This window comes from Mixophyes fleayi, chromosome 1 (genome assembly GCF_038048845.1).
Source record: "Mixophyes fleayi isolate aMixFle1 chromosome 1, aMixFle1.hap1, whole genome shotgun sequence".
In the NCBI taxonomy this organism is placed as follows: domain Eukaryota; kingdom Metazoa; phylum Chordata; class Amphibia; order Anura; family Limnodynastidae; genus Mixophyes; species Mixophyes fleayi.
In genome coordinates, this window is record NC_134402.1 from 331324780 (window position 1) to 331351386 (window position 26607).

Consider the following 26607-nt stretch of genomic DNA (forward strand, 5'->3'; position numbering starts at 1 on the left):
GCTCATGTTGTTTCACATATTTTGTGCCTTATTTGAACATGTTGGTTTGAGGGTAAATAGTAATATAATTATATTGCATAGCAGCCCATGTGGCCGAAATAGGGCCCACAAAAGCATGGGCCCACAAACTTATTTTTTAATTGACAATTGAATGCTGCTCTGCTTCACGCTGAGATCCAACCAATATCGATTGGTCAGTGGACAACATGTCTTTTTTTTTAACTCAAGTGCTGGTGATGTCAAGCAATAGCAGATGCTTACCAAAAGTAAGCAAACAAAATGTAAAGTAGTGAGTATAACATTACATTACATGCATGTACCAATTTAGCATTTAAACAATCTATGTATTTCAGTTTCCTGCAACGGTAAAGCAATGGCTAGTTATTGCTGAAGAATTTGAAAGTCTTTGGAATTTCTCAAACTATGGTGAGGCCATTGATGGCAAACATGTAAGAATTATGCCACCCTCTAAAAATGGATCCTATTATTACAACTAGAATGGATTCTTCAGCATTATTCTAATGGTTATAGTGGATATTAAATATGAATTCCTATTTGTGGACATTGGAAAAAATGGGTATCAGATATAAGCACATTGGAGGAGACTTCTTTTCATGACAAACTTAAAAATATTGATTCATTTACCATCATGAAGTGACAGAAAATATGGACTAAATTTTGTACTATAGGCAGGATACAAATATATACAAAGGTCCAACAAAGTACCTGCAGACAGGAGCTGCAGGATGCCGGTCGTGTCAGCAATCTGTCAACAGAAAGGAGGATCTTTAATTATAGGTTGTCAAGAGCTAGGCACATTGGGGAAAATGTGTTTGGTGTTTTAAAGCAACAGGTTCCGAATTTTTCATTCAACTATAAATCTACGCCTAGACAAGGTGGACAAAGTGGTGATGGCTTGTTGTGTCCTACACAATTTTCTTAGACATAAAAGCCCTACTGGATTCAGTACACATATCAATATGGACAACAATGTAGAAGTAGCAGAAGTTGTTGGGTTGATAGCACTAGAGTCAGGTCAGATGAGAAATGGCATCACGTGGCAAAATTAAACAGGAAGGCCTATTTACAATATTTTAATGGTGAGGGTTCTGAGCCATGGCAGAATGACATTGTGTAATGTACATTTAAGAGAATACAAAGTTCGGTTTTTCATCTGTTCGCAGTACTTCAGATGCAAAACTACTGTCTATCTCCATGTTGCAGATGGACTGTCTAGCAAGTTCCTCATCAGGAGTGAAGCGAAGGTGGTCAAAGTACCACAACTTTGTCACATGCACCCCAGATTTTTGGGAGTCCTCTATCCATGTCTGCATCTATATAATTAGAGAGGAGCCAGTTTAGCGGCGGCGGTATGAGAAAGATGGCAGATGGTGAGCAGGTGCGGGAGAAAATTGACAGAAGTGATGGAGGAGTGGAGGGAAATGGAGATAGAGAAGAGGAAATGCAACTGACAGACATTAAAAGAGCAAAACCAATGAGCCCAGGGGAAATGGAGATGATGGTGAGAATGCTGGAACAGTGCAACTGCAATTGTCAAAAGCAGAAACAACGAAAATTTAATCACAGAAAAGAAGTGATTATGCAGAAGCTCCTAAGTCAAATAAGGGATAAACTTGGGAAAAATGGACCAAAGTCCATATGCAAAACGTTGTTCCAACTTAAAAAATAAAGAGAGGAAGCTTTTAAGAATCAAAAAAACTTAAAAAAAAGTGAATATTACAAGTGTTTATTACAAATGTTTAAAACACGTTAGTGAATGGTAATAGTAATTGATGGTAAACAATAACAATTAGTATAATTATTAAGTATTTTACATCTATTTACAAAAAGAAGAATGCACGATGAAGTGTGCTGGGTAGCTACTGAAAAAGTTAAAATGGAGGAAGCTAAAGTGTCTGTAAAAGTAGAAAGAACAGAAATTTTGTGAAATTTAAGTGGAACGTAAAGAAGGTAATTATACCTCCTTGTAAAACCTTAATACAACGCAAGGAACCCTGTTCCATTATAAAAAAAAAAAAGTGCCTATTTTACAGATGCTATGAACCAGCATATCAGCATGCATGACAAAACCCCAGAGGCACCCAACATAAAGTGATTTCAAGCAGTGTCCAAGATGAGATGGTAGTCGGGCCTCAGAAGGAGAGAAGGATGCAACATGCAGCAATATCTGTAGTCCTTCCAGTTCCAGGCAAGGTGTGATCAAGAAAATGGAAAAGCTGAACAAATATTTTACAGAATTAAGAGCAAGCATCAATGTTAAGAAAAATTTCAAGAAACTGGAGAAAAATGTCCTGAAATTGTGACAAGTCTATGAGAAAGTATTGGCAGAATGCAGTACCAGGTTAAACATTAATAATGTTACTGGATTAAGATTTATGCTGTTTCCTTTTTTTTTTTTTTTTTAAACCTTGATTTTGTATGGATATTGTTGAAAAATAAATGCTATTGATACAAAGTGCATGGTTTATTTAGTGCACAAGCAAGAATATAGACTTGATAATGGCAATTAACTTATTCAATACACATATATGGTCTATGGGAAACACACAAGGTGGATGCAGGTGTTAAATTATCCAAGGTGACATATGTAATACACATCTTTACAATATACAGCTATGTGCTTTTGTTCTAGACAGGATGGACACAGATGCCTAATTATGCAAACAGGCATATGCAAAACACATCTATACTATACACATCTGTATATTTTATAGATGTACTTTAGCACAGTTCTATACAGATAGAGGTTTTACTGTCTATAAAATGTAAAATCAATACACATAAACATAAGAATACTATAATAATAATAAGCAATCACATATAAGGTCACATGTCACTTCATGTAATACATGATATTGTAATGAGAATGTGTTTTCATATGTGGTAAGAATATACTTGTGTACACTTGCATACAGTTGCACATAAATGTCATATGGAGCATGTAAAATAAGTTGTATTGTTGATTCTCCATTAAAAGCACATTATTCCCATTCACCTGATGTTCTGACATCACACCACGTCGGAGAGGTAGAGACATCAGAAATTTACATACACAAGCCTAGAAAGGAGTCGCTGTTTAAGGATCTATCGGCACTTGGTCGAGCAATTGGTCGTGATTTCCTACACATTGCAGGATTGCCGGATCGGAAGGCGGTTGGAATGAGATTTTGAAACAGAACGAGCAATCAAATGTAACAACGATCGGTACTATCGTTCATCATGCAAGTATATCCACTTCTGGTTTATCTGGCCAAACGGTCATTTATTGGGTGTTTGGCCCAATAGTTGTCTGAAAAACCTTTAGTATGTACCTAGCCTTACTTTTGGTGCTGACCACTCATAGAATGGGAAGCAGTGATTTCCTGCCTGACCTTTCCATTGGGATCTGCCAGTAACATGGTATTACAGAGTAACAGTGGTAATATGGCAGCCTAAGTTCAATACATTAAAATAAGTTGATTGAAGCAATCCGGCCGATATGTCTGTCATAACAAAATGCTACGTGACCCAAACATTTCTAGTTAGTGGTAAGATTAATTAATATGAATATGAACTGAAAAATTGTACATATAACTGGAGGATATTGTAATTGCAAAAATGATAAAGCAGTCAGTAATTTATTTACTGTGACTATCTATATATATTTTGGGCTTTTCCAAACCTTGGTTCTCAAAGTGTTCTTCACTCTCAGTTATGATGAAAAATGCATTGCTTCTATAAAAACGAACAACTTGCTCAAGCTTCTATATTTGTGGCAGACATTGCCAATACATATGCCCGTCAAGGTTCTCAAAACTTTATATGAGCAGGTAGAAGGGCAACAGTAGGATGCAAATTAAGTATAGACACCAGATGGATGGAGGTCTGTGAGTTCCCAACTTACTAAAATATTGCCAGGTAAACACATATGGCCCAAGTTATCCTATGGCACTCACCCCCTCACCATAGAATATGGACAACCTTAGAAGCGGACCTTCTAAATGTATTATTTCTGTACTCCTTATTATGGAGAAAACCACACAATCGAGTCAGAGAAGCAGACTTGATACCCACAGTAAAATTTGCTCTCTTTATGTGGAATTGCTGTGTTCACACGTATTAACTGAGGTCTCACCAACCCATCTTGGTCCCTTTGTGGGACCATAATGAATTTTCACAAGATCAGAGACATAAAGACTTCCACAACTGGTTGAGACACAATTAGAAGTATATCTAAACTCTACCCCCTAGACATCGCTCCTCTACAATTTTTTCCAGAGTTTTCAGAGTTTCAGTTCAGGTCTTCTCTACCCCATAGTATTTTCTTCCAATACCCACAGATAAGGCACTTATACCAACCGCTGCTCAAACCAATACCTTTAGACCAATGTTTCAATCTAGAATCGCTTTGTAGTCATAATTCTTCATCCAAGGGCTTAATTTTTAATCTATGCCTGCCAGTATTGAAACATTATCAACAACTAAAAGAAGCTCTTGTGTGGCAGAGGGATGTGGGGGACATCCTGTGCCATGGGGAGTAGAACAAAATCAAAACTAATTTACCTAAAACCTAAAAAAGTAACATCACTGCTACTCTGCATTAGGCTAGGTACATACTGGAGGTTTTTCATTCAATCATCAGGCCAATCAGCCGACATACAACTGTTTGGTCAGATATTGTGTTAGTGTGTATACTTACACGATGATCGAAAGTCATCCCAAGTGCCGATCAGAGTTTCATTTGGTTGCTCGTACTCTTTGATATTGTCGTTCCAATCACCTTTTGATCCTACACTCTTTGCACACAAGCCAGTGTTCTCTCTGTACACATGCCTGACTGGTTCAGATGCACTGTCACAGTGATAGTCCCTGTGTTACCCAGAGGATTCAGTGACAGTTGCCCACATTCCAGCTACAGCTGCATGCTGTGAATATTATACTGATATGCTAAAAAGTACAGTGCAAGCCGTGTTCTCTTTGCATACATGCCTGGCCGGATTAGATGCGCTGTCACAGTAACAGCCCCTGTGTTACCCGGGAGGATTAGGGGAAATATTGTCAACTCAGGAAAACAATCATAGTCATCAGAAGCGTTGACAGACGTATAGTGCAGATTAATAACTTTCTCTCATTGTGACATCTGCCTGACTGATCATCAAGACAGGAAAGTTTTGCACGGGCTGTGTGTGACAGTCATGTTGTATATATTATGAGTGGAAATAATCAGGCTGTGTCTGAGGGTTTTAGAAAGCTGTAAAGAAACTATAACTGTAAGTCTTATCAGAATTCAAACATATGTTATGTGTTCCGCTATTCACATGTTTCTGTGGTAGGATTTAGCCTTACTATAAGCGCAATACAGAAAACCTTTAGCCAAAACCAGGTGTTAAAAACATAAGATGAATGTTTAAGAGCTGGGAGTTGTTTCTGCGTGAAGAAATAGATGGTGAAAATTACGGTATAACATTCTCTAAACAATTACAATGCTCTTGGGACAGAAAAAAAAGCACATATTAGAAGGTAAATCATGTATAATATGTACATATGAATCGACAGATTAATCGGGACTTATTCTGTTGTCGCTAGTAAAATTGTTAAAGATATCGTATCGTTTGAATTTTCATGTAGTGTGTACCCAACATAATAAGTCAGTTTCAAAAGAATATGGGCACCCTGGACAAAGCTCTATGAGATCAATCTGCCATTGAATACTATTTGATTTATAATTTCCAAAACTTACCAACCATGCAGACAATGTCTCCCCTCTCCCATGTGTTCTAATGAATTTGCACCTTGAATCCATAAAAATGATTATTGTCCATCATTAGTTTCCTCAACCTATACTGATTTAGTCCTCTTGTTCCTGCACCCAAACTTGGAAAATCTTGGCAGACTGTTACACTTTGTTTATTTTGTGCATGTTATTGGTTACATCTGTATCAGTATACATTGCTCTAAGTTTGTTATTTTCTGTGGACAACCCTCACTACTAAAGATCCCCTACTTCTTTCTTCCTTTCCTTTCCTTCCCCCAAAAATACTTACATGCTGTACATGTATGCTACAATTTTTAAACTGTTGTTATTACTTAAAAGCCAAATACATTTTAAACAAAAAAAAACAAAACCCAAAAACAAAACATTTGCTGTCACAAAATGTAGCTGCTTCGTATTGTCTGTATACATATATGCGCCTTCAGCTGATAGTACTTCATTCATTACTGTTGGGTTTATATTATGACAAGTTGACTCATTTCCATTTGGATTACTACATCACAATCCATTATATTATATTGTGTACAAATAGGGAAATGTGACTTTTACATTTATAACTAACACTGTCAGGCTGCCTCGTTGGAAGTAATTTGATATAAAAGAGAATCAACATACATGCGTAAGAACACAATTTTTACAACAGAATTATACAACAGAATATTTACTCACAAGTTTGAGATGCTAAATGCATCAAAGTCTAAATATGGCTAAATATAGTTTTCCATTTTTAACAGAATCTCCTTTCTCTCCTTTCTCTCTATGTTATATCTTCAATTACTATGCAATTACTATGTTTCAGTACTGTACTTGTAAAATGAAATTATTTTTTAGTGTCTTCTTCTGTTCCATTGCTATATATCACTTCTCGTTACCTTAATACTCAATTTTTACTTTTTGGTACTGTTTTTATTTCCACTTTAAATGTTGGCCTTATAGTTCAAAATGTGTTGTATGCTGTTCCGATGCTATGGCTGCAAAGCAGCAGACAAGATCTCCTTTTCTCTATGCAGTTATAATTTTATTGGAAAAATTAACATGATTTAAGAGATTAACTTCACAGTGATGATTAAATTGTGTGCAGTTCAATGCTCATTGGAGATAAAGACCAGGGCTTCAATTAATAAGCAATTATTTGCCATGCAACAAATTTCAGCAAGCAGCTTATTAAATATATAGCCTTGAGGGGAATTTGCACAGAATATACTTATAGAAAATATTGTACAAAAAATATTGAAATGCTTTATTTGTTTTCTGTAATATTTCAGCGCTTACCTCTTGTATTTTCAGCTAGGCGCCTTGAGTGGGGTCTCTTAAATATTTTACTAGCTCCCTTGAACACTGTATACACAACGTGCATGCAACCAAGCATCAAGCTGCGCAAACGTTTGCATCTGCATACCTCTAAAAAGTCAGAATTATTTATCACACAAATTAAGTAGCAAATGTAATTTTAGTTTCCATGTGTTTGATGCTCATTTATTAGGGGAGGGAGTCAATTAAGGGACATAGCGGGCTTCATTTCTAGGCAGCTGCTCCTTAGATATGGGGGTTTGCCCGGCTCCCAGAAAAAGAGCCACAACAAGGCAGAGAGGCTCCCTACAGCATCCCTGCTATAATGTAATTAATAATGTCACAACACTGTCAATGGAGAGGAGCCTTAAGGAGCAAGCAAGAGGAAGCAGAGAGATAAGCAATCTAGTGCAGGGTTAGATAGAACCAAGGACAAGGGGTGACAAAAGAGAACGGGGGGGGAGGCAAATGTTGCATAGAGGATGAACTGAAAATGTGTGTAAGCTGAGAGAGGTAAGAAGGGGAGCCCTGACTGGTACATTTGCACTCGTCCCCACAATTTATGGTGGCAGCCCTGCATAGAGAAGATATGATGAAAGAGATAACTGAGAAAACTTTTTAACTGTATTAAAAAGTGTTGTCATTGCTTCATCCTGGTTATCACAAATGCATAAATCAAGAAATAATTACAAAACCACAAGGCACCAATATGTTTGCAGCTGCTCCATAGGCAAGCATCTATTTGTATTTGAAAAGGCAAGAAGCCTGTCAAAAAGCTTAATTGTAAAGTGGTGCCATTAGTGAACAATGGATGATACTACAGCAACGATACAGATGTAAATGGTATGAACCAAAGCCCCCAAACTGCAGAGCAGTTGCCATTATAGTTAAATAGTACGGTTGAAAGACACAAGGCAATCCAGTTCAACCTTTCAAAATTTTAATTTATTTTTATCCCCAATCTGCACCATGTTATAATGCCTGAGTGACTTAGTTAAAAGTAGAGATGTTGACGCTGAAAAAGCGTTTGACAGACTCCACTGGATGTATATGACAAAGGTTTTGGAGCGTATGGGGCTGGCCGGGGAGATCCTGAGTTCTATCCTGGCGCTGTATGTCAAACCATCGGTGCGAGTATTTAGCGATGGGTTTTTGTCCAATAATTTTCCAATCTCTAATAGCAGCCGTCAAGGTTGCCTTTTGTCTCCTCTCATATACCTCATGGCTATTGAACCACTGGTCGCTAAAGTGAGAATTGATCAGGAGTGTGTGGGAGTGGTTGTGGAAGAAGAAGCCCACAAGTTATGTTTATTTGCAGATGATGTCGTATTATTCGTTGCCGGCCCGGAGACCTCGCTACCTGCCATCCATACACTTTTAGCCCAGTTTAGCGTAGCCTCTCTCTATAAATTGAATACTTCCAAAACGGAGGCTCTTCCCATTAACATTCCGCAGGAGAGATTACAGAAGTTGAAAGACAAATATCTCTAACAAATAAAGGATAATAATAATAATAATAATCCCTATATATGGAAATCCACAGAAATTTCGTACTTAGTTATTCAGGTTACCCCACATCTTGATAGTTTGATAGATAAGAATTTCTCTTTATTACTTGACCAACTCCAGTCCTTAACTACTTCATGGATGTGCTATGAGGTCTCTTGGCTGGGGAGAATATCGGCATTCAAAATGATGCTCTTCCCAAAGATGATGTACTTGTTCCGGATGCTCCCATTCCATCTCCCACAGCGCCTGCTAAATAAACTAGTCAAGGTTATGAGGACATATGTGTGGAAGGCTAGGCTGCCTCGGATGGCCTTGCAGTGTATGGTTAGGAGGAAAGCACAGGAGGGGTTGGCCCTCCCCGACCTGGGAAAATACCATGATGCTTGTTTACTCTCTCAGATGTGTGATTGGTTCCTCCCAGGGTGTGGTAAGCCATTGGTGGGCCTGGAAAAGGCTCATAATCCTGATTTTTCTTTAGTTGATCTAGTTTGGGCTCCTCGGGAATGGAGACCGCAAGCCCATAACCTGCCCGCTCTCACCAGGGACGCCTTGATAGTCTGGGACCGATTGTGTGAAGGCCCTGAGGGTTTTGCTCGACCCACGGAAAATGTCTCAATACAAGCAGCATCAAAACAGATTCCTGACTTAAACCTGTTGGGATGGGTATCTAGGGGGATTCTGACTTTAGGCCAATTGTTTAATTCAGGTACACTTCCTCATTTTCTCAGTTGAGTGAACAATATCATTTGCCGAAGAGCGACTTTTATAAATTTCTTCAGCTTAGACACTGGCTGTCAGAGCCCTCATTCAGAGGTATAGTCATAGGTTCCCCCCCGGCTATATATCAGGTAAACCTGACAAAGAGCAACAACAAAGCTAGCATAACTACCTGGTATAATATTTTAACTTCGCAAGTCGTTATCACCAAATCAAAAATTCAACTCCAATGGGAGGTAGATCTCCAGGTAGTATTCACGGAGGAGGAATGGGAACGTATTTTTCAAAACTCTTTCACAATGTCTAAATGCCTTAATCATACTGAAATGTTGGTGAAGCTTCTGAATAGATTGTACGTAACCCCTGAGAAACTGCACAAAATTTGGCTCTCAGTACCCCCGACATGTTGGCGTAATTGCACTGAGAGAGGGGAAATATTCCATATTTTTTGGGCATGCCCAGTCCTACAACCCCTGTGGTTAGAGGTTTTCCAGTTGTTGGTAAGGGTTTTTAGATATCCTACAACTCCTTCCCCAGAGCTTGCTTTGTTGCATCATTATCCCCCCTCTGTTCCCTCCTGGGACAGGTACGTGATGGGCCAAGTGCTCATTGCAACCAGAGCTGCTATAGCTCAGGTCTGGAAACAACTGTCTCCCCCGTCTTTGGCTAAGGTGATATCTAAAGTGAACTTCAGCTTTGAGATGGAGACCCTAGGAGTTCCGTATTCCACGGCAGCTACTTCCCCATTAATGAAATGGTGTAGCTGACATAATTACGTCACAGACGGAGGTGGGGCCCCATCCCAGTCCCCCCATAGGCTGGATATCTCCGACTCAGTGTCTCGTGCCTTGATCTAAGAAATTTTTGCTTTTGGGCCTAGGTACAAGGATGGAATGGACTAGTCTCCGTATTGTAAAGTTAAAGTGACTTATGTTTAGAGTGCCAATCTTTAGTTTTACTAGTCTACTGACTATAATTATATTTAAATACTACAAAGTGATAAATGTCTAGATTGCTGGTGTTTTATGACATATTGTTGTGTTTCATCCCCACTATGTACCCCTTTCCCCTTTATGTCCTACCCTTTCCCTATTCCTTTTTTTTGTATCCTTTGCAATTATCTTAGAAAATTCAATAAACTTTATTTCAGTGAAAATAAAAAAGTAGAGATGTTTACTGACCCCCGTGTTCTGGTTTTGGTTTTGGATCTAGATTAACTGCCCTTGTGTGTTTTGGTTTTGGTTTTGGATATATGTTTTTTAGAAAAATTGCTAAAATATGCAAAAATAACATAATTTTGCTCTTTTTTTGTTCTTACATTATTATTAACCTCAATAACACTGCTTTCAAGTCATTTGCAGTCCATTTTGACTACCTCACAGGTCACAATATTTTTTTCATACACTTTCGGACAAATACTGCAGAGACCTGGCTGAATACTAAGCGACAGAGCAATGATTCAAACACACGGCACATCTAGGAAACATTGACACACAGCAGTGGCAGAAAAGAAAAGTGGTGCAAGATGGAATTGGTGGTGCAAGATGGAACCGGTTATGGTTCATTTGATCGCTCCACACGTTTCTCGGATAACATTGGTAATTCTACAGCTAATACATGGCAATGAACGCTGACCCCCCAGGGATGCATGCTTTTATCAGACCCAGACCAATCCAGGGTGCCAGACAATGCACTAAAAAGAGCCATTGTAATTCCCTGCAAAATGCAAGTTCATCACTGAGCTTCAAATCAGCCAGAATTCCCTATAATATAGTTAGGTATCTTTGATGTAAAGTGCAGATTACAAACACTTGATGAAACAGCAGCAAAGTGGAAGGTAATATATATATACACGTCTATTTAGACATCCATGCTTACATTACTTCTGCAAGCAACGTTGTTCTCTGTTAATAAAACTGTTGTCTTTATACCATTCAAAAAAAATTAAAATAATCCTCCACCATTATTTGGATGTTGATAGCTGATAGAAGGATCAGGTGGAGTTACAGCAGAGTTATCACTAATTCTGGTCAATTATTTTACAGTAGACAAGACCAGATGTCAAAATGCTGTGCTGAGTCATCTGCATCATCAATGGGTGTCTAAGATTTTTGCTAAGCACACAACAGTATATAGTACATGTAGGTAACACTGGCAGACAGCGTTAGCTTAAATTTAAAGTGGTGCAAGATGGAAATGTCCTTGGGCCCTCCACACCCTCTCTTATGTTGGATCTTAAAAAGGACATGCACACTTTAACAAACCAAGCACATCATCCACAAAAGTACCACTCCTTGTGACTGAAGTGCTTGGTTTGTTTAGGCCACCACAAAACAAGGTAGCTTAAGGCACCTAAGGTAACAGTGCTCAATGAACTCTACTGTGGCAAGATATTGTTGTCATCATCCTCAGCCTCATCGTCACACTCATCAGTTTGTACATCATCCTCACACATTATTAGTTCATCACTGCTGGATCCATCATTACAGAACTCTCACTATTTTGATGTAATTGGCGCGAAAGGCCTTCCTCGTGGAACTTGAAATTCATTTTTATGAACATCATCTTTTCCACATTTTGAGGAAGTAGCCTCCTACACCGATCGCTGACAAGGTTCCCGGCTGTGCTGAAAACTCTTTCCAAGTACACACTGGAGGGTGGGCAGCTTAGGCAGTGCAAGGTGAGTTGGTACATGGCTCTCCAAATTCCCTATTTTTCCTCCCAGCATGTAAAGGGACTGTCTTATGTGTCTATTTCTATGCTGTCATTAAAATAATCCTCCCTCATCCTTTGGATGTTGATAGTAGGATCAGGTGGAGTTACGGCAGAGGTGTCACGTTTTTTGGTTAGTTCTTTTAGACCAGATGTAAAGATTATTTGCTGAGTCATCTGCATCATCACTGGGTCTCTTGGGAAAGCAAAGTTTTTTTCTAGCAATAGTTGCGTGAGAAACTGAAGGAGGAGACGCTGTCCTGACATGTAACACTTAAGCTGTCATCTTGCTCACCAGGAGCTCCTTGCATCTCTTCAGATCTGGGTCAGTTGTGGACAAAGAGAAGATATGGCTCTTAAACCGAGGATCAAGCAGAATTACCAAAATGTAGTGATCCGATTTCAAGTTTTTGATAACTCTTGGATCCTGGCGACGCGAATAAATTACTTTATCTACAAGTCCGACATACTTAGCGTAATTGCTTTGTTTCATCTCCTCCTTCAGTTTCTCAAGCTGCTCTTCCAAAAGTCTAATTAAGGGAATTACTTGACTCAAGCTAGCAGTGTCTGAGCTCACTTCAGAGGTGACTACCTTGCACAACACAGAAAGTATTCTCCACTGCGCTTGACTAAAATACATACCCCCTCCTTTCCCAATGTCATGGATTGTGGAGTAAGCGTGGATGGCTTTTCGCTGTTCCTCCATCCACAGAAGCATATACAAGGTGGAATTCCACCTTGCCACCACCTCTTGCTTCCGTTGGTGGGGGGGAAATTAAATTGCTCTTGTAGCTGCTGCAATCTCTTTCATGCTGTTGCAGAATCCCGCAAATGTCAGTCATTTTACGGGCTACAGACAGAATCTCCTGCACGTCCCTGTCATTTGCTAAAAAGCTCTGCACCACTAAGTTTATTGTGTGAGCAAAACAGGGAATGTAACGGAATTCACAATGCTGTAATGCTCTCACAATATTGGTGGCGTTATCAGAAATGACATATCCTGAGGAGCGTCAAAGTGGGATAAGCCATGTTGCAATGACATCCCTTAGTTCTTGTAACAGATTGTCAGCTGTATGCCTCTTAGTGAAGCCGATGATACACAGAGTAGTCTGCCTCTAACAAATGTGACATACTTGGGTACATGCTGCTGCTGTTCCTGCTGGTGAAGGCGAATCACCAACCCAGTGGGCTGTCACAGTCATATAATCTTTAGTTTGCCCAGTTCCACTTGTCCACATATCTGTGGTTAAGTGTACAGTGGGCACAATTACATTTTCTTGCCCAATAATGACATTTTTACGAACTTTCTGATAGAGGTGAGGAATAGCTTTTCTACTGAAATGGTGCCGTGATGGACACAAGACCTCAAGTAACTGTCTAAAACCAGCTGCATTAATAGTGGATATTGAACGCAGATCTAATACTAGCATAATAAATCTGTGACCCAGTTGCTTTGCGACTGGGTCACAACTTTCATACTTGCTTCCTCTTGCAAAGGATTGTTTAACAGTCAATTGTTGTAAACTACTAGTAGTCTTCTTCTTGGTCTGCTTCTGGAATAAAGACTCACCCCCAGCAGCTGTAGCAGCAGTGGAACAAACGCTCAATAAATCTTCTGAGGAATCAAGGATAGTGGAGGAGTCATCTTGCCTAACCAACTGAAATGCAGGACTAACTCCGATCACTACTGAGGATATTGATGAGGACAGTGTTGTGGGTGTAGATTGCAGGCATTGGGATATAGCTGAAAGAAGAGACCTAGCTGATGGTGGACTGCTTGTTGTTATTTTTTTAGCATAAGTTTCTGATTTTCCCAACAGCTTGCCATGAACTCGCTTCAAATGGCCTAACATGGATGAGGTTCCTCAATGGTTTAGGTCCCTACTCTATCTCTACTGACTGTGGCTTTACAAATGCTACAAATGGCTAGACAACTGTTTTCAGGATTTGGGTAAAAATAATTCCATACATAAGAGGTGGATTTTTTGGTCTTATGTCCAGGCATGACAATGGCCTTCTTCTCATCACGTGCAAGAACTGCGTCCACCAGTGCAGGACTTACACAAACAACATCATCCTCATCAACATTCTCATTAACGCCCTCGTCGGCTACACAAATATCCCCATCATCCTGTTGCAATTCCAAAGTGGCATCCTCAATTTGTGTATCACCGGCTACACTTGGGCTGTTCAGGCACACATCTGCAGAAATGCTGAAAGGGGCCTTCTTTATGGGTACACTATCAGAATGGTCAGGATTACACATAGCACCCGTGGATAGACTCTCCTCAGGGATTTGTGTCATTTCTGAATCTGAACATACATTTTCCTCTAATGCTTTACTGTTTTCTTCCAGCTCAGTTTTTACATGTAAAAGTATTTGGACACCACTTCTGGAATCCGAATGACAAGGTCTTGCTTGGTCACGACTGACCTTACAAGAAGATGCCTCAGTGACAGTTGCAGAACTAGCACTCATAGAGAAAGGCGATGGCCTCATTCTTTCCTTGCCACTGCATGTGTAGAATGGCATGTTGGCAATTTTTTTTCCAGCAGATAACTATGCCTGGATTACAGGTTTCTTTTTCTTGACCAAGGTGAAAGGTGTTTTTTTACATATTGGTTTCCCTGATTTACAAACACTATGCACTTTAACATAGGCTTTACCAGATGACTTAGAGGGATTATTATCATCATGACGCACCAGCAGCTGCTTGTTGGTCCTGCTCTTCTGTGTACTGCTGTGAATCCATTTGCAAATTGGATTCACAGCAGTACACAGAAGAGCAAATTCAGAAGACCAAGCCTGCCAGCCCTAGTATTTGTATTTCAGCAATGACAATTAGCAATGGAGAAATGGAGCTCTCACCTTTGTGTGTAACCTATATAACACCGTACAATTTTACTGTAAATTCAGAAGACCAAGCCTGCCAGCCCTAATATTTGTATTTCAGCAATGACAATTAACAATGGAGCAATGGAGCTCTCCTCTTTGTGTGTTACCTGTATAACACAGTACAATGTGACTGCAGATTTACACCAAGCCTGTGAGCCCTAGTATTTGTATTTCAGCAATGACAATTAGCAATGGAGCAATGGAGCTCTCCTGAATGTCACTGAAGACTTTGAAGAACACTGCTACCCATTCCCTTTTATTCTACCTATGACGCTGCCCATCTGCTCTACAGACTGTCAAGAACTGTGCTACCTCTCCTGTGTCCCTCTATGAAATGGTGCTGGATCGTTACTTATAGAATCTAAAACTCGCAAAATCCGACGACATCACAATGACCTTTTGCCTCATTTTCAATTTTCGAGGGCACGCTAAAGTACCGAGCCGGCTTAACTCGATACTCGGATCGGTTCGGGTGTGTTCGGTTCTCTGGGAACCGAGCCTGAGCATATCTAGTTAAAAGCCAATAGCACATCTCATCTAAAAGGAATGTAGTCAATATCTGTGTTACATCTTGTATTTCAGGATACTTTTACTCCCTGATATTGAATTGTAAGGTCTGACAATGATGAAACACCTTTGATCCTCAGTGGTAAGTTGCAGCTTTCAGTTCAGTTTGCAATTGCTCCATGCTGGACACCTCTACAAGTGGTGCAGGAAATCCACTGCAAATTCAGCTCTATTCCTGAGCAACACGGTGGCTAAGTGGTAAGTACTTCTGTCTTACAGCACTGTGGTCATGAGTTCAATTCTCAACTATGGCCTTATCTGTGAGGAGTTTGTATGTTCTTCTTGTGTTTGTGTGGGTTTCCTCCGGGTGCTCTGGCTTCTTCCCACACTCCAAAAACATACTGGTAGGTTAATTGGCTGCTAACAAATTGACCCTAGTAGTTGTGTCTGTCTGTGTGTGTTATGGAATTTAGACTGTAAGCTCCAATGGGACAGGGACTGATGTGAGTGAGTTCTCTGTACAGCGCTGCGGAATTACTGGCGCTATATAAGTAAATGATGATGATGATGATGATTTTCCTAGATGCCTCAGTTCACAAGGACTTGGACAAATCAACATATATCTTCTTCCTCCTCAATCTGAAGAAGAAAACATTGGGATTGTCTCCTCCCAAGTTTCTTTTCCATCCTATTGAAACAACAGTCAGTCATTCTCAACTGCCCTACAAACCAATAGCAGGCAGAACCTCAAAGACTCTTTCTCAGCATGGCTAATCTTAGAAGAGTTGGAAAATGTAATAGGCATCTAAATGTTCAAAAGGTGGGCTTGTAAATGTTTTAAAATTAACAGTTTTATAAATAAGTGCTTAATGCGTTTTTCTAGTTTAATCTTTCTATTGAAACTGCCTATTTGCAGATACACTTCCCAAGGTGTATGTCCTTTGTTCTGGTCATTAAACTGCCCTTGAAAAACCAACTGCTACATGCTTTTGGGTTTCACTTGAAAATATTCATGGTGGAAAGAGTAAAAACATCATTTCAACATCCATTCGGACCAATTTACAACTTAAACATTTCAATTTTTTACCTAAAATACTTCTCAGGTTAGCATCAGTTATGTCTTAAACTAATCATGAAAGTGCCATAACATCTGGATGTTCTTTACTATGTGTGTCTCTTTCATGTGTTTGAATATTTTTATTACATTGGTTAAACTGCACCTAGAAATGTACTTATCAGCAGAAGTGCAACTGTAAGATTCATAATCCATGCCATTAAAACTATCAGATTAGACCGACTCCATACACGCAATTTGCATCTAATCCATATTTATCAATAAACATCCAACTTCCAGGTAGACCAATATTCGTGAGGAACCACGGGTTACAGAAGTTAGGGCAGGTGAAAAAGTGCACTTATAGTCCACAACTTTTAGTAAGGATATTTATTACTATAAGTTTTTTGCTATCCAGGTGTGGTCATAAACATAAAGGAATGGAAACTTGTTCTTATCCTGCTTGCTGGGACAGGGCGAGAGAGATGTTTAGAAACTTCATGATTGTCTCATATCACCCGAAGGTGCGGATAGAATAACTTAATGACATTAGGACAAAAATTGAGTTTCTAAGATGTTGGAGTCTAAATGTAATCTTGTCTCCTGGAATGTAGCAGAAAAAAAGTTATAACTCATTTGAACACTTTGTCCCCAGATATTGCATTTTTTCAGGAGACACATTGGAATTTTACTTAGGTTATGTCTGTAAAAACCACATGGATTCAAGATTGTATTTCTGCCCTTTATTTAACTAAAAATCGAGGAGTTGCGATACCTTTAAATATTGCGTTATACTATTGGGGATCTGTTAATTGATACTAAGAGTAGATATATTCTTTTGTATTTGTTAATTAATGGAGAACATTAATTTCAAACTTTACGCTGTTGAACATTTATGCCCCAAATATGCCTAATCAAGGCTTTTACACTAAATTGTCTGGACTTATGCTTCAAAGAGATCTTCTAAATCTTATTGTGGGAGGAGATTTTAACACAGTAGATAATCCACGATTAGATAAATCAGTTATTCATGTTTCTTATGTCAGTTCTGGTTGGGACATTATTCAACATTTCAAAGACAGTCATGGGCTTGTTGATCCACTGAAAGAACTTACACTTTTTAGTCTGGGGTTCATCATACTTTCTCACGTATTGATTATCGGATGATCTCCAATTTGTTGATTTATAGAGTAATTTATTCTCAAATTGGGAGTATTTTAATCTCTGATCATTCCCTGGTTTTGATAACATTGAGGATACGCTCTGATGTGGCCACTTGTTGGTCTTGGAGGTTTCCAGCATATCTGGCACAGTCAGATGATTTTAGAAAATATCTTAATCATAAATAGCCAGAATTTGTAGACAACAACCAAGGCCATCGGAAAGATACAGTGTTCTTCTTGGAGACCTATAAGGTTGTACTATTGACCTTGCCTTCTAATAAATCACCGGGACCTGATGGTCTAAGTGGGGAATACTATAAACTCTGCGTTCCACTATATTACCGTTTCTTTCTACTATGTATCATAGACTGCATGTGGAGCAACTTCCCTTCCACCACCTTAATGAAGCATATAGAATATTTATCTCTAAGCCAAAAAAGATCTAGAAAGATATCTTCGTATAGTCCAATTACATTGTTAAATCAGGATTTTAAAATTTTGTTAAAATAATGGCGAATAGATTACAAAGTATTGTTCCCAATTTGATTACATCTCATCAGTTGGGTTTTGCTCATGGTCGGCATTCTGTGTGCGATGGGTTCGGACTGTTATTGCAGCTTGTGAAGATACTGGGTTTATCTGGCCCAATGCTACCCACTTCACGCTGGCTGGCCACCCACAGGTGCCTTCCTATGCCAGGGAAGTCTACCCAGTACCTTCTAGGATTCGTATGGTCACTCAGGCAAAATGTAGTTATAAAAATACAACAGTATATTTATTGTCATACAAACAACACTAGAATTTTATGTACACACAGTAAATAAATGCCAGGCAGATTTACCACATCATCCGTCCCTTACCCCACTAGCTTACGGAATAATAGTCACCTGGCTGTCCAGACTTCACGACCCATGGATCTCTCTCAGCTGCATATATAGACTAGAGAACTACATTACAGAATGACAACTCAAAACTCGATCTTGCAGTCTTTATGAATGAAATCCCAGAAGGAACACCCTTCTCCCTTGGAGTGACTCCTTATATCTCCGGTCTAATTTCCACAGTCTTTCCCCTCTGCAAACCTCTAGGTCTATTCTCCTTTACCATTGGTTAGTGCTGGACTATGGGGGATTGGAGAGGGGAGTGAAGATGAGCTGTCCTTCCACAGAACCTCCCCTGATAGAAGGCCTGTCTGGACTAGCCTGGTGAGAACAATGGACACTAATTTGTTTTCCCACTCCAGCATCTTACAACCTTATCCCTACCCATAATCCCCCTGGCTTCACTTTAAAGACAATGAATAGCAACCTTACTGCAAGTAATCAATATACAATACACAATATACATATGTACACTGAACTACAATGTCCCTTTAGCCACATGTTATTGGACAATGCAGTTGTAGTCTGGTGAGCTGTGGAATAAAAGCATGGGCTATAAAAAGTACTTGCTATAATCCACCTTATGTGAGAAATGAGAAACCGAATGCTCACAGGGTTATCACACTCATTTCGTCACACAGCTATTGTTAAATATACACATATAACTAAGGCGAATGCTGATATCTTGTTAAGTATAGATGCGGAAAATACATTTGATAAAATCTCATGGACGCATTTACAACTTATATTTGAGTACCGGTAGTTTGGAGAGGAATTCGCTCAGTTTGTTAAATACATATACAATAATCCAATTACTTATCTATCTGTAAATTATATCTATAGTCAATACGATAACAATGACTCATGGTACGCAGGAGGGATGTCCACTATCGCCCCTGCTTTTTAATTTGGCTTTGGATACTCTTTTACGTATATTGACAGAGATGCCATTTTGTTATGGTATTTTCCTGGGGGCAGATGAAGTAAAACTGGTAGCCTTTGCTGACGATCTTTTGTTGCTTACTTACGACCCACATCTTTCAATACCACCAGTGCACGATAAACTAGCAGAGTTTGGGATGGTTTCTAGATTTAAGGTTAATAAAGAAAAATCTGTGGCAATGGTTTTGGGTCGGCTAGAGCCTTTGGGTTCACGTGGGCATCCCACTCGCTTACATATCTGGGAATCCAACTTACTAAAAACATAATCTTTACATCCCTTATACAAGTAGAGATATTATTATCGGGAACTGGAATCCCTCTCTCCATGTGGTATTATCAGTAACCACTATTTGGGTGAGTTTTCTGTTTGATCCATCACATTCGGGAAGTGGATGTTTGAAAATTAAGTATAGATCAATAAGAACATTATCGAATCGGGAGTCTATCTCCTCAAGCTGATTTTTTACTCCGTTTATTGTGATATATTTTGTATTGATTTATGTCATGATTTTATATGTGTATTATCTGTTGTTATAAAATACTTTTTTATTAGAACCAATCTTTTATATTCTAATTTATGAGAAATGATATTCCCTGTATTTTTTATATATGGTATTATCAATTGTATCTTTGTCAATATCAGCAGCGCTATCCATTTTTTGTTTGAGATTTCTCCCTGGCCATCTCCTCCTGCTCAGACTCTTCCTGCAGACGGTGGCTCTGTCTGAATCTTGAGCGTAGTTGTTCTGTTTGAATAAATATTCTGTTTGAATAAATGTTACATATTAGTTGTTTTGAAAATGTCCTATACATACATACATACATTTGCCCTATACATAAATAGAGACATCCAGATAATGTTAGGCTGCAATGGGAAATATCCTATACCACACATGGACCATCATTGGCCAAAGAAACACACCTCTACACCACTTTTATATGGACTTGGAGGTTTATCCGAATCACATTCTGACTTAGAAACATCACTATGATATAATAGGCTATGTAGTTGGTCCAATAAAGCTTATTACAAGGCATAATGATTTCAAATGGTACAGATAACTATTTTTTTATGAAATACAATTAATGGAGAATTCACCCCTAACAATCTCTGCCCTAAAGCCTGTGAGGTTTGGCCTGCCTTCTCCTCAAGTCGCTCCTAGAAGAACAGCCGCAGATGTTTGCGAACTGCCATATAGGCACACTTGTCTTCGTTTGATATGTACTGTGGGTCTGAATCATTTCTCAATTATTGCTGTTAGTACCCTCAGCTTGGCACGGGCAAACATGGCAGACCTCATGTTTGCAAGTGAATGAGGCTTTTCAAAATGCCGCACAATGATTGGTTCTCAGTGAACATCACTCATGGATCCCTTCAATACCATATGCAAGATGGCTGACACCTTTCAATTATTCACAATCATCATCCGTATCCAGGCAATAAGGGGCATGACAAAGCCTAGCCATTCATAAACAGTCATTTGCTTGAGAACGCACCTGCATACCCCATATAACAGCTGGAGAGGCAATCATTTAGTCCTGACATTTTGTGATTTCTGCTCTGTTAGTAGAAGCTCAGAAATGGTTTGTGTACATATCTTGGATTTCCTCTTGTATATTATTGGTGAGTACAAGGGCATATGGAGGCACTTTACAGGGTTTTAAAGTATTTTTACTAATGACAGTTTTAAACTCCTCTTTAGACAAACATCAAATTGTGCAGATTCTTCCACCCTTCACCTTTGTGCCACACAATCTACATTATTTTGTGAGTATTCTGTCCTATGTGATCACTTTACAGGGCATTGTAATACTGGTACTAATTATTTTTTTCACTCCTCTTTAAAATCATGTCTGATCAGGAACAGCAAGGACCAAGAGAGGCCTCGGGCTCCCACACTTCAGCCTTGAAGCAGAGAAAGCCTGATTTCACACCAACAGAGGTAGAGGTGTTAGTGTAGCTTTTGGCGGAGAAGCTGCACTCTGCCACTCAGCAGTTCTCTGCCCCAGAAATTACCACCTTTTCAACATCAGGAACTGCGACTAAACAATGCAGATTGCTGTAATTTATACAAGTAGTAAATAGCGACTTACATAAAAAGTGACATAGAGCTATTCCAGCAGACCTGCTTTGTCTGTTAAGCAGAAACTACAGACTGCCGGAACAGGGATGCCTTGTTTTCCATTCGTGGGCACACTATCTTAGTTGAACACAACATTGTCATCCTACCAGGAGTTGTCGTAGAGCAGAAGTCGTACCACATTTCAGACATGAGGAAAGAAATTGAAGCGATGGTCCAGCTGGGCATAATTGAGGAATTCACAAGTGAGTGGAACAGCCCTATGTGCTAGTTCCGAAACCCAATGGGAAAATGAAGTTCAGCAATGAAATTAGGTGGATAAACAGCGTAATCCAGTTCGATGCCTACCCAATGTCAATTGTGGATGAACTGGTAGAAAATCTAGCAGACAGTAATTAACTAACTACTCTTGACTTAACCAAGGGGTATTGGCAGGTTTCATTTACTTGCTATTCAAAGCCAAAGATCGCTTTTTCCCTCCTGATGGTCTCTTCCAATATAAAGTCGCATGGAGCACCTGCCATGTGCATGTATTAGTTGGTACTATCCCATTTAGCCATCAAGGTGGTCTTAGCTTAATTAAGGTCTGCAGAACTAACAGTTAAGCCAATAAAATGTAGCATTAGCCACTAGACATGAGAGAAGCCAAGTGTTTGGAGAAGGCTGTCGGGCGAGGACGAGTAAAACCCAAACTAGACAAAATGGAGGAAGTCAAAAATTGTCTGAGACCGGAAAAGAAATCACAGTTAAATACTTTCCCAGGCATAGTAGGTTACTACAGGCTATTTTTAAGCCATTTCGCCACTAGAGCGGCTCCATTTACCAACATGTTAAAGAAAAATAAAAATGTTGTCCAGACAGATTAGCGTGGTCTCACTCTGCAGAAGCCACTTGGTCACATATTGACTAAGTTCTCTGTTCTTCTACAGTTCTACAAGTACCGGACTTTACCTGGAGGTTCTTCCTTCAAACTGATGCCTCCGATGTTGTCTTGGATGGAATAGAAAACCCTGACCTGGAAGATACTTCCAAGGGAACAGAAATATGCCACCATGGAAAAGGAATGTCTCACCATAAATTGGGATACAGATGCTCTGCGCTATTATTTCCTAGGCAGTGAATTCTCGTTAATAGCAGATCATACATCACTGCGTGTATGCAGGACAACCGAGAGGGAAATGCCAAGGTAACCCACAGGTTCTTGGCACTGCAACCTTTCAAGTTCTCAGTAGAACATAGTCCCGGGATTCTACATAGAAATGCAGTTACATTGTCACAGAAATTTGCGCTCCTCGCAAAGTCCGCACCCCCCTACTTGGTGACGCTAGGAGGAGGGATATGTAACAAAGAGAGGCATTTATCTGTGAATTTCGAGGGAAAGGATGCAACCAGAGTAACACATTTGTTCAACAGTGCACCTAGTTTAAAGCTAAACAGGTGAAGTCTATATGTGTGACAAAATAATTTTATAGATTCTGATTTAACTGACATGATTTGGAAGTGCCTTTTCCCACATCTACAGGGCTTGTCTACAGTAAGAGTCATAAAACAGAAGCAGCTGATGAGAACTCCCTTTTAAAGGGAAGGTGGGAGTGTCACCTGCCCATCAAGTTATGGCTGTGTAAGGAGTGTCAGGTATAAAACCAGTTTTTTTCACTGTTCATTGTGACCGATGCGGCTGCATCACATGACAGGGGATCCGCATCCCTTTTCATGAGATGCGGCCGCCTATGTGCCCCCCGGCCACGCCTCTCCCAGCCCGCGCCTGAAAGTGTCAGAGGGAAGAGTGATGAGAGAATCTACCCAAAACTGCCATTGCATTCTTGTACAAGGAAGGATTGTGAGAGTTTTTTCCCCAGATCATACCTTAACAAAGGCTGCAGGGAACAATTAAGACTGTCGTTTCAGCTATATCCTATGTGTTACTGATATCTGGACACTATCCCCTGTTGCGGAGCAAATGTGCTAATAGAGATTCATTGACTGTTGAGAGAACAGCGCCATCTTGTGGCTGAATTGAGCAACAGCCCTGCTTTCTACTATAATACTTAACCCTTCTGGAAACCTCTGCAGGACATTGGAACACTACCAAATTCCTGTGCACAGGTCAGCCCAGGACGGAGTGGAAAATATGGTAACATTACCGGGGATAATATTGGTGCACCAAATGTTTTAGATGATGTTAATGTTATGTGATTTACCCAAGAGTTGATTTATTGATATTACAGGTGTGACATTCTGCGTTAGCGGTACCGCTGCGATTCAAGTTAACACAGAGGGAATAGCACGGTACCCCAAACACCTGAATTGGAAGGAGCCCTTTAGTGGGCGTGGTAGTGACCATAAGAGTCTTGATGGGTTATTATTGATGGTTCTTGCATCATCACCAGTCAGATATTGTTAACTTGAAAGTAGTAGGTGTGATTACCAGTGTGCCTTATTAGACAATGCATTGAAGATGTTATCGCTATTGTGCCTTATGCTCACCAGGTGTATGTTATATGTTAAATGCTATTGTGCTCTATGCTGATCAGACGCATTATTTTGTCATTACTATTGAGCTGAAGGGGTCAGTGGCGCGGTGGCTTACAAAAACTATCCTTACCGCATTCTCAATAAACCCAAGTTGTTTGACCAATCCTTGTCCCTTTCATTGAAGTATTTATCTCCTGATCACTGGATATCCGAACAGAAAAGAACCTGACTCGTGTCTGGAGGACAAGGTAAGGGAAGGATTTCCCATCAGTACTCGACCACCAGATATTGTTTCCTATGAGTTTTTGCTTTAGTTTAAATTCTGCTTTAAGTTTCATATTGAACAATGACTTTTTTCATAATAGCTTATCTTTATATTAAAAATAGACTAAAATATAAGCTTTAAACTGTAAAACATTGTTTTTTAACTATTTTCGAGATTTAGAAAAGTATAATCACAATAGTCTATTTAAATGACAGGAGAGCAGGAGTTTGTACACATTCTGGGGCCTATTTATTATACTTAATTTACATGTAAATTCCCCGAAAACAGCTGTTTTCGGGGAATGGATGCAAATTCAACTATTGTCCTTATCTACCAACGCTGCATCCCATCAGATATCATAGATATCTGCTGCTTTGCATCTGTCTTCATTTCACTGAGCAGTCCCCATAAAAGTGTATGAGGACTGCTCAGTAACGCTATTTATCAATAGCCAAAATGGAAAAAAAAAACATGCCAACATAATTGAAAACAATTACTGCTGCCAGCTCTTCAGCACATGTGTGGAGGGATCATGTGATACCTCCAAGTCTCACTGACTGCTGTACTGTTCTCTGTGTGCATGTCCGGTAGCATGCACACAGAAGTTGTAAGGAGAAATGAAGAGGCCACCCATGATCGCATTGCAAAGACGCCGTGGTAAGTCATTTTTATTTTTCACAGGAACAGCAGTTTATCAGAACTGCTGTTCCTGTGTAGGTTTCTTCATATATATTAGAGATGGTCACTGACCCCCGTGTTTTGGTTTCGTATTCGGTTTTGGATCTGGATTACCGTCGTGTTTTGGTTTTGGTTTTGCAAAACCGCCCTTGCGTGTTTTGGTTTTGGTTTTGTTTGGTTTTGTTTTGCAATTTGTTAAAAAATTACATTTATTGGTGCTAAAATAACATAATTTAGGTATTATTTTGTAGCTACATTATTATTAACCTCAGTAACACTAATTTCCAGTCATTTTTTATACAATTTTGACCACCTCCTATGTCACAATATAATTTTCATACACTTGAAAAGAAAAAATGCTGCAGTTCTTGCCAGTGATAACAAAAAGGCCATTGTCATGCCTGGGCATAAGACCAAAAATCCACCTCTTAAGTGTGGAATTATAGACAAGAGTTGTCTATCCATTTGTAGCGTTTTTAAAGCCACACTCAGGAGAGGTAGGGACCTTAACCATCTGGGATCCTCATCCATGTTTCGTCATTTTTCAGCGAGTTCTTGGAAAACTGTTGGGAAAATCAGAAAATTAGGTTAAATAAAATTACAACAAGCAGTCCAGCATAATCTACCTCCCTTCTCTCATCTACATCCCAGCACCTGCAATCTCCCCCCCCAACACCTTCATAATCAATATCCCCTGAACCAACAATTGTCAGTTAAACAATCCTTTGCAAGAGGAAGCAAGAATGAAACCTGTCACCCAGTCGCAAAGCGTATCACAGACGCCCTGGGTACTATGCTAGTGTTAGATCTGCGTCCAATGTCCACTATTAATACAGTTGGTTTAAGACATTTAATTGAGGTGTTCTGTCCCTGTTAGCAAATGTCATCACTATACCATTTTACTAGAAAAGCTAATTTTCTCCTGTTACGGAAAGTTCCTAAAAATGTCATTATTGGGTGACAACATGGCATTCTACCCACTGTACACTTAACCACAGATATGTGTACAAGCGGAACTGGGCAAACTAAAGATTATATGACTGTGAAAGCCGACTGGGTTGGTCATTCGCCTTCCCCAGCATGTACCCAGGTACGGCACATTTTTGAGAAGTAGGCTACTCTGTGTATCAGCGGCTTCAGCAAGAGGCATACAGCTGACAAACTGTTCCAAAAACTAAGGGATGTCATTGAAAGATGGCTAATCCTTCTTGGACTCTCCTGAGGATATGTAATTTCTGATAACGACCCCAATATTGGTCAAGCATTACAGGGGAGTTGAATTCCATCACATTTCCTGTTTTGCACACACTATCAACTTGGTGTTATAGAACTTTTTAAAAATTACACGCAGGAGATGCTGTTTGTGTCCAGAAACATTTAGGGTCAATATCTGGTTTCAGCAACAGCATGTAGGAGAATTCAGCAGCTGCAAGAAGACTAGCATTTGAGGGGAATATACTTTAGTCCAGCGAAGTAGTAACCTGTGAAGAAAGTGCAGACACGGTTAGCTTGAGTCAAGTGATTGCCTTAATAATACATTTTGAAAAGGTGCTACAGAAAATTATAGTGTGAAATAAAACAAAGTAAATGTGCAAACTATATTTTAATTGTAGATTAAATACTTAATTTTCTTTGCAAGGATCCCAGCCCTATCAACATCTTGT